Here is a 10,499-nt window from a genome sequence, read left to right as displayed (position 1 = left end):
AATTCATAAGGAGTTTTATTCAGCTTAGATCTGATATTTACCCTATTTAGAACATAACATGCTGTGTTGACTGCTTCTGCCCAAAAGTATCTAGGAAGGCTAACATTGCCCTAGCATCTTCTACCAATGTTCTATTCTTCCTTTCTGTTATACCATTTTGTTGAGGTGTTCTAGGGGCTAAGAAATTATGTTTTATTCCTATCTCTTGATAGAATAATTCAAATCTATCAATTTGAAACTCTCCACCATGATCACTATGGAATGTTGAGATCTCACAACCTAATTTTCATTGAATCCATGTGGAGAATACTTAAATTCTTCAAAAGTCTCATTCTTATGTGTTAGGAATCTTACCCACGTGAACCTAGTGAATTCATCTACAATCACAAATCCATAATTTTTTCCACCTAGGCTGGCTGTACTAACGGGTCCAAACAGGTCCATGTTTTGACTTATTTTCCTCGTTAGCAAGCATCACATAAGTGATCCTTAGTAAAGTCTAACTTAGGTATGCCTCTAACTAGGTTTTTCTAAGTGTTTTCATACTAGTATGGCATAGTCTCCTATGCCATAGCCATAAGTCATCAACAATCATTTTCAAACAAAATGAATTTGAACTATCAATGAAATCAAGGTCTAACATGTAAACATTGTTCATTCGTTTTCCTTCTAAAACTAGTTTATCATATAAACTAATCAGGCATTTATCAGATAAAAATTTAATATCAAAACCTTTGTCACACAGTTGACTAATGCTAAGTAAGTTATGCTTCAAACCATCAACTAATAAAACATTTTCAATTAAAAAATTCTTAGCATTACCAATAGTACCCGAGCCTATCACTTTCCTGGTAGTGTTGTCTCCCAATGTTACTTTGCCTCCAGTTCTGGTCTCCAGTAGGAAGAACTTCTTCATATCTCCAGTCATTTGTTGCGAGCAGCCACTATCCAGGTACCACATGTTCTCACTAGGTGAGAGTATCCCTACAATTTCATTCAAAGATTAGATTTGAGAACCCAAGTGAGTTTGAGTTCCTCCTTGTGCTTGTATGAATGAGATGTATGCATGTTATGCTGTGATGGATGCAGTTTAGGTCTCCATACTAAGTGTGTCCTACGGTGAATTGTGCATGTGCGGGCTATGTGATCTAGCATACCATAAGAGAAGCACCTAACACCAGGAAATGGATTCACTAACCTATTTGTGTGGTGATGCCTCTTTCTAAAGTTGTGTGATGCATGGTGTATTGGGGGTTGACTAAGTTGGGCTAACGTGAGTGATGCAATTTCTTTTTCTAATTCTTTCATTCTTTCTTCAAAAGTGTTGTTTTGATATGTCAATCCATTAACTTCTATTTTTAACTAATTCTCACTGTGATCTACTTCTAATGTAAGTTTGTCTAATATATGAAAAGCCTCTTCTAGTTCAACATGAGTGATTTTCAAGGTTTCATACATTTTTGTTAGTTCAATATGCTTCTTATTTAATGCATCATACTCATCAAAAAGTAGCATATGATCTCTATCTAAATCAGAATTTTCCTTAAACAAGTTAGCATGATCGATTTGTAAAGAACTAAATTCAATATTAAGCTTGGCATGCATCTTTTTCAACTTCCTATACGAGTCATGGATACTCTCAGAAATAAGCAAAAATTCTTTATATGAAAGTTGACATACCTCATCTTGATCAGTTGATCAAGGTTATAATTAGCCATAAGACACAAATTTGTTACCTCCTCGTCTGCTTCTTCTTCTTATGATTCTGAGGAGAAGCCCTTATAATACTCCCTTTCACCAACCCGGTATGGAGGAGTGCCAAGCGCTGTTTTTACCCTCCTGGTGATGGCAGAGAACCTTCTCGTTTATCTCCCTCCTGGAGAAGGCAGAGTACCTTCGAGGTCACGGATGTAGAAGAGTCTCCCCCTTAGAGAGCCTCCCACAAGTTCTTCTCGGGCCATAGGAGGAGCAAGATGCAGTAAGATCGGAGCAACCGTGTGATCTCCCTCACCAAGCTCACCTTCTCCTTCCTCTCTCATCCCCACAAAAACTTCTCAAGAGCTCTCCCAAGGATTTCCTCTCTAATCACGTTCTCCTCTTCTGTCTCACACAAAATATGACAATTTTGACACATTAAAACGGGCTCCAAAATCCCTAAATTAGCAAAGTAGCCGTTACAATCGTACAGTATGATTAGTCATCGTACAGTATGGTATGTATAAACAAGCTTCATCCTGGTAGGAACGTGTATGAACAGTTCAAAATAACTCACACAGTATGATAATAAATCGTACGGTACGATCCTCGCCCTTTCTTTGAGTGTATTTGAAAGGGTTATTTGGGAGATTATTTGAGAGAGAGTTCTTGCAATTGGAGCGTGAAAGATTTTCATGGTTACTCAAAGGTGATAATCTGTTCTATTTTTGGATCAATTCTCCTCCTTTCTTCTTTATAATTTCTAGAGAGAAGATCTGGTTCTCTGCTAACACTTGGAGGGTGTGGAAGGATGACAATACTCTGCCAACACTTGGAGGGTATGAAAGGATGTGATATTCTACCGACACTTTGAGGGTGTAAAAGGATGACATTAGTTTGCCAACACTTAGAGGGTGTGAAGGGACGACGATACTCTGCCACACAAGAAATTGGTGGACGAGAGAAAAATTGTAAATGCTTATCCACCTTGCTGTGGGGGTAAAAGGAGAGTCACTTTTGTAATAGTGCAATTCCTAAAGAAGGATTCTTTAGAGAGTGGAAGTAGGTCTTGTTGGACCGAACCACTATAAGTTGTTGTGTTCTTTTTATACTTCTGCATTTTTTTTTAGTATTTTATGATTGTGGTTGAAAATTTTATTTTAAAAAGGAAATCAAATTGCGAAAATTATTAAACAATTTTTTATTCAAGAGAGATTTTTTAAAATAACCAATTTACCCCCACTCTTAGTTAGCCTTGGGACAATTGCGTAGGTCTAACAACCTATATAGACTTTTCACTTCATTTCCCAACAATATCTATAAACTTAAGAAAGAATTCTATGGGTTAAAAAAAACACATATAACATTGTATAAGAGACTTAGCACTTTTCTCCAAGATAAATTATTTATTAAGGGTAGCATAAATTCCACCTTATTCCTTAAGAAAATAAGAGATGATATACTCATGGTATAAATCATGTTAATGATATACTTTTTGGATCTAACATTGAAAACCTTTATAATCAATTTTTAGCTACTATGTGTAAGGAATTCATAATGAGTATGTTTGGAGAGCTGAGCTATTTTCTTAGATTTAGTATAAAATAGAGGAGGATGATACATTCCTTAGTCAAGCTAAAAACATCAATAAGCTCAACCATCAAACTAGATAAGGTTTTAGATAAAAAACCAATTGATTAGTAGAGGTATAGATGAATAATAGGACTACTTTATTTTATTGCTAGCAGTCTATACATTATACTTAGCGTATATCTATATGCAAGATTTCAATCTAATACAAAAAAATCCCATTTAACTGTTGTGAAGAAAATTCTTAAATATCTATAGGCACCCAAAACTTAGGATCTGGAATCCTAAACATAACATTACCTTTGATCCAAAACTTAGGAAGACTACATTTATGCAAGTCAGTTTCTAACGACTTTTTATATGAAAGACATAAAAAAACTGTTTAGGAAACTAATAATTTTAATTTTGAGCATCCACAATTATACAATATAATCTATGATAGTCCAGGATAAACAGTTCAAAATTTTTTCATTGAAAGTTCTCAGATGACACTAGAAAGTGCTCTAATACCACTTGGAACTTCGTTAGGGATGTTAGTCTGTATGAACTGGCCCAAAGCTAATTAAGAGAGAGATGTGAATTGTAAAAAATATCTTTCAATAAAAACACAAATCAAAACCAATATTACCACAATAAAAATCAAAGTGCAGAAATTAAATGCGGAAGTAATAAAGGAAAGAACACGCTAGATTTATAGTGGTTTGGTCAAACCTTGACCTACGTCCACTCCTTGGAGGCACCCTCCAAGTATTGCACTAAACTAGGTGTCTCTCCTTTAGTCCCCACAGCTAGGCGGAGAAGCCCTTACAAAATCACTTCCACCTTCCCCGGTGCGACGGAGTCGCCGGGTCCTTTGACACCAAAGAGATCTTCTTCTTTGGTAAACTTTCTTCGAGACAAGCCTTGAATCTGACGGTATTTAAGTGCGAACTTGTCGGAGCAACCGTGTCGAACCTTCTTCACACTCCCTTGAGTTCCCCCTTACAGGATCTTCTCCCTCTCTCAAACTCCACCCTTTCCTCACTCCCTTTCAAGCTCTCTCTTCAAGTTTCCCCCAAAAGAAAGAAGCTACAATGGCTGCCAAAGGCACTTATAAAGTGCCTTCTCATAGCTTAAATAGAAGAGCTAAAAATGAGCTCATTACTGTAAGTTGCCGACATTATCGTCCAGGACGATACTAATATTATCTTGTGCGATCAGTGCAATAAAAGCCCAATCAGCCGGGACGATTTGAGATGATCATAAGAAATTTGTTCATATCATCCTGGATGATAATATATAATCCTGGACGATCAGAACAGATCGTGGAATATCGTCCTGAACATCACCCTAAAAAATAGCTGTCTGATGTCTAATCATCTAGTGTATCGGCCTAGACGATTTTGCGATCATCCAGGACCATTTTATCATGCAATCAAGTCATAATTGCTTTCCTTCAATTCTAGAGAAATTTTGGAAAAATTGCCCTGGATCATCCTGGATGATATTTTATAGTCCTGGACAATCCACCTGGACGATGTCCAAAAATAAGTAATTTCTAAATAGATCTGGAGCAGATTCTTTCTATTTGGAGCCTATCGTTCTGGCCGATACAAAATCATCCAGGACGATGTGTTTTGCATAATGACGGTTGCTTTGATGAGAATGCCCTAATTAGGGTTTCTGCTTTTCAATTAGTCACCCAGGATGATATAAAATCATCCCGGATGATGTTACCAAAAATAGTAAACTCTAGGGAACAGTCAGAAATCTTCCAAGTTATAAAGCATCAGGAGCCACACCAAATACAATAGACTCAAGAAAGGAAAAAGGGTACAAACTGACTCAGACTTAGTCTACCCAATCTTGAGCTGGTTCCAAATTATAGTCTGATTGTGTGGAGCTGAAATGTCAGTAGATAAGACAGTCGTAGAGAAATAAGAGTGTTTGCTATCATCAAAATCATAAACCCTAAAAATAGATCCACAACACAGATACAATCCTTTATAAACTATTTTTTTACAAGCATATCATACAATATGATAAATTTATTATACGATACAAAAAATTATAAAAAATTTCCTATTTATCTGGACAAAAATGTTCCCATAATATTGTACTCTAGATGTTGTATGTATGAAACCCATATCATCCCGGACAAACAGTTCAAAAAATTTACTTGTTCCTATGGACGAAAAAGTTCCTAACAATTTTATACTCTAGACGTTGTCTATACGAAATCCATATTATCCTGGACGAATAGTTCAAAAAATTTACCTGTTCATATGGACAAAAATGTTCCCAACATTTTTGTATTCTAAACATTATTTGCATGAACTCCAGATCATCCTTAATGAACAGTTCAAAAAATTTACATGTTCATATGGACAAAAATGTTCGCATCATTTTTGTACTCTGGATGTCATTTATACGAAGCTAACTTTGTACAGTATGAATAGTACTTAGAAAATTTTTATTGTCCATTCTTTGATTAACTGCTTGCTAGAGGAAATAACTTAACAAATTGTCCCTACGAATTGAAACCATACAGTACGATTAGTTTAAAATTTTACAAATTTTTTACACTCCCCTAGTATGTTTGTGCACGATTACTTAATTACATTCACACTCTCTCAGACTCAATAAAATGAAAATATAGACTTCATTTAAAATAAATACTAATCTAATATGCCTTGAAGTCTTTAATATCTGAAGTATGATTTTCATAAAATGTTAGTACACATAAATAACAAATGCAATTATTGACCTCATTTTTGTATAAGGTCTCTATAGTATCCTAAACATTCAAACTCAAACCAATTCAAATTTTTGATCAAATCCAGATTTAAATCCAATTCAGATTCATCATTAAATCCTAAACTTTCAAACACTCAACCAATCATTCAATTCTACCTATATCTACTCAATCAATAAATCTTTAATCAATCACCTAGTTTATAATCAAATTCAGGTGCTTCAATCATCACTCAATCACTGTCATGCATTCAATCAATCAATAACGTTATAAATCTCAATCATACACTCAAATTTCAACAACCTGCTATTGCATCCTCACACTGCAAGCACCCAGCATATTAAACAATCCAGAATAGTATACTGGCTACCCCTGACCTTGGTCAAGATCTAAATATTTTCACTAGGAGACTCCCACACCAAATCTATCATTTTCAAATCCTTGAACCAATGATAAATCAATATGATCTAGTTGAGCTATCTCAACGGATCATATACAACATTTACCTTCAATTCATCACTAAATGACCTCTGAACTTCACCAAACTTCTTCAAACACTGCTCCTAGTGATTTGGACTTGATTGGTCATCCCAACCCAATCACCAGTTGATTTATTCAACTAAACCTAATGTTAATCAAACCAGTTCAATCTAAGCCAAACTCAAGCCATACATCTAATCAAACCCCTATCAAGCTATATATCCTTCAAATCAATTCAAATTCATAATCAGAACATGCTTTAATCATTGATTGATCAAACCTAAGTCAAATTTGAGCAAGTTAACATATGGATTTTGGTCAAGTTCTCCTACTCTTAATCAAATATCCATACACCTTCAATCAAAACATTAAGATCATATTCAAATAGTAATTTACACTTTTCCATGCCACCCCACCCAGTCAACACTTCTAGTTGACTACTAATTGATTCTAAGACATAGGCAATGATATGTCATAGAGCAAGATTTGGCTTTCTCCTATATTGTTGATCTCAATTAGTAGTCAAATGCTCAATATAGCAAAAGATAAAATCTGTGGCATTGAATTCTTGGCAAGCCAAAATATAAAAAGTGGTGATCGAAAGAAGAGGAGTGATATGAACGTGATCACCAGCTTTAGGAAGAATTGAGATATGAAGGATATGCTGGATTGTCCTAGCAAATTTGAGTAAGGTGCTTGACTCTCCAACATGAAAATGAGCATTAGTATTTCTAAGAAAATGGTTAGCCAGAGCCTAATTATAATTAGGACAATAATAGAGGATATGGAGTTTATCCCCTATGGTGAAAAGTTGTAAACGTTCTACACAATCCTGATATGTGATCTTGACGGTGCGTCCATTCACATAGTAAAAGAAGAATTAATGTAGAGGCTGGAAAAAAATTCAAAAAAAAAGCTCAGAGTTGAAAGGGACGGAGAGAGTGAGGAGAAAACATAAGGAGGTGTGAGCAAACGGATTAAGTACCAGATATGAAAGAATGTTTGGGTTGACAGGTCTTGAGAATGTGATTCCGTCCATCTTATACCTTTGGTAGGCGGCTTGATTATTCGCCTCAGTGAATTGAGGGTCCAGAGTTACCCACAAGGAACTCCCAAAAATATGGCGAGATCACTTTCCTTCTGCCATTGATCAAGAACAATAAGAAAATATGAAGTGCAAGATCGATGGAAGAAGAGGGTGAGAGAAAAATAGCTTGAGGGGCTCGATTTAAAAATAATCGGCCGAATAATCCAGGAAGATCGCAGAATCATCCAAGATGATCTAGTGCAATAATTGCATCCATGATGATTGGTCAAAAAGGCGATAATTTCATCCAGGACAATAAGATACAGGCGATCATCCCGAGGAGTCATTCTGGATGACCATTAAAAAAGTATATCGTCCTGGATGTTTAGGTGGATTATCTAAGATGATACACAATAATGGATCGTACCGATTGGACTAAAGTTGAGTACCAAATTTTATCACGTGGATTGTCCAGGATGAACAGTGGTATCCTCTGGAACGATCCCCAATAATTGGAAGAGATTTTGAAGATCATCCAGGATAAGAAGTATCATTTGGGATGATCACAAATAATGGAAACATAGGATGAGCAAATCATTCAGGATGATAATTAGATCATCTAGGATGATTAGAAGCAAAAAAGTCAGAACAGCCAGTAGATGGAATTGTAAGAATGATTGAAACACATCATCCAGGATGATATGAATATCATCTGGTACGATGTGACAAAAAGTGGAAAAATAAAGGATGGATACAGATGATCAGAGAAGACCTGAAAATAAAAAATTCAACTGATTAAGATAAAAAAATACGAAAAAGACACAAAAATAACATAAAAACATAGTTTTATTTCAAAGCTTAAATATGATAAATTTTCCATGTGATTGAATTAAAAAATTTATAACAATTAATGTGTTTACATCGTTGAAATCTGAAAATGGTAGAACAACTAATCCTGTTAGCCCTACCTCAGATTTCTCCAGGGTTAACCGTCTTTTGAAAGCAACAATCTAAATTAGAAAAATAATTGGATAAGAAAAAGAGTCCTTTTTAATACTTGGTTCCAGAAAAATATTTTATAGAATAATATATCCAATTAATTAATCACAATTGTGAATTTGAAAATCAAGCCTTTGAAAAATATCAAGAGACACATGAATTCTTCTAAAGTTTAAAAATTTTGAAAGGGATGAATCTTGCTTTTGATGGGCTCATTTTTGGCATTTTGTCAATTTGATTGGAGCTCTTTATGCTTCATTATATATATATATATATTATATATATATATATATATATATATATTCAATTTGGCGCCATTGCGCATGTTTTGATATTAGCATCATTGACCACTTTTTTTTCATTTAATTTTGCAAGCTAAGTCACCATTTTTAAAATTATTAAATACTCTTAGTTGGGATAATATCTTTTAGATATTAGAGAAGAAAAGCTCACTCTTTAATATAAGGAAGAATGAATCTCAAAACAGAATCAAAAGTCATATGATAAATAAAATGACAAGATTTCAAAATGTTGAAGGTAATATAAAGCCTTTGAACATTATATATATAAGATAGATTATTGTAGCAAGATTTAAAAGATCTTAATTATAAAGTTCAATTATTTATTTGAGATAGACTTTTTTTTAGAAAAGAAAATTACACCACTAAACGAAGTTAGAGGAAAGGAAACAATCGATGGTATTTTCCCCTTTAATTTATTTAGAGATGTCAATCTTTTACTTACAAATTCCCAAAAACAAAAATAAGGCATAAAAATATCAATTCAACAATAATTAAAAAAATTATAACATATGAAAGAAAAATAAAGCAACAAACAAAAACAAAAAAAAAAAAGAAATAAACAATGAGAAACTATAGAAATAAAACAATAAAAGTAAAAAAATAGATAACAGATCAGAAATCAGTAAGAATCAAGTTCATGCATTTATGTCAATAACACCCAATCAGGTCCTTAAAGTGCTGAAAGTGTCGAAGGCTAGTGATTTAGTAAAGATGTCAGCCAGTTAATTCTTATTATACACATTATATAACTCAATATCTCCTTTGGTCACGTGGTCTCTTATAAAGTGATGCCTTATGTCTATGTGCTTGGTTCTTGAATGTTGGATATGATTCTTAGAAATATAGATTTCCTAGTATTATCACAAAAGGATGAAATTGTTCTTACAGGTAATTCTAAATCTAGAACTTGCTACTTCAACCAAAGGACTTTGACCACACAACTTTCTAAGGCAATGTACTTAGCTTCAACAGTGGAAAGTGCAATAGAATTTGTCTTCCTACTAGAACAGGAGAGTCAAGACTGTCCTATGAAGTGGCAAGTCCCAAAAGTGATCTTTCTATCCACCTTATATCCTAGAAAATTAGAATCAGAATATCTAATAATCTCAAAAGAAGTGTTATGCAAAGGATACCAAATTTCTAAGTTTTAGGTTCATAAGAGGTATATACAAATTCTCTTAACTACAGTCAGGTGGGATTCTTTAGGATATTCTTGAAATCTAGCACAGAGACAAATACTAATTATTATATCATATTAGTTATCAGTTAGGTAAAGTAAAGATCCAATCATCCCTCTATACTTCTTTTAATCAACTGACTTTCCATTTGGGTCCTTATCCAATTGAACACTAGAGGTCATGGTAGTATTAATTGTCTTGGATTTATCCATTTCATACTTCTTCAAGATGTCCTTTATATGTTTTATTTTATTTAGAAAGGTTCCATCATCCAGTTGTCTTATACTAAACTCTAAAATGTAGGACAACTCTCCAATCATACTCATCTCAAACTCCCTACTCATTATTTTAGAAAAATTATCACATAGCCTTTTATCAGAAGATCCAAAAAGTATATCATTGACATAGTTTTTAACAATGAGTAAATCATCTCACACTTTTCTCACAAAAAGGGTGGTGTCTAGACTCCCCTTAACAAACTCCTTCTCTAGTAG

Source organism: Dendrobium catenatum, unplaced genomic scaffold, assembly GCF_001605985.2.
Source record: "Dendrobium catenatum unplaced genomic scaffold, ASM160598v2 fragScaff_scaffold_543, whole genome shotgun sequence".
In the NCBI taxonomy this organism is placed as follows: Eukaryota; Viridiplantae; Streptophyta; class Magnoliopsida; order Asparagales; family Orchidaceae; genus Dendrobium; species Dendrobium catenatum.
This window is presented reverse-complemented; position numbering follows the sequence as displayed.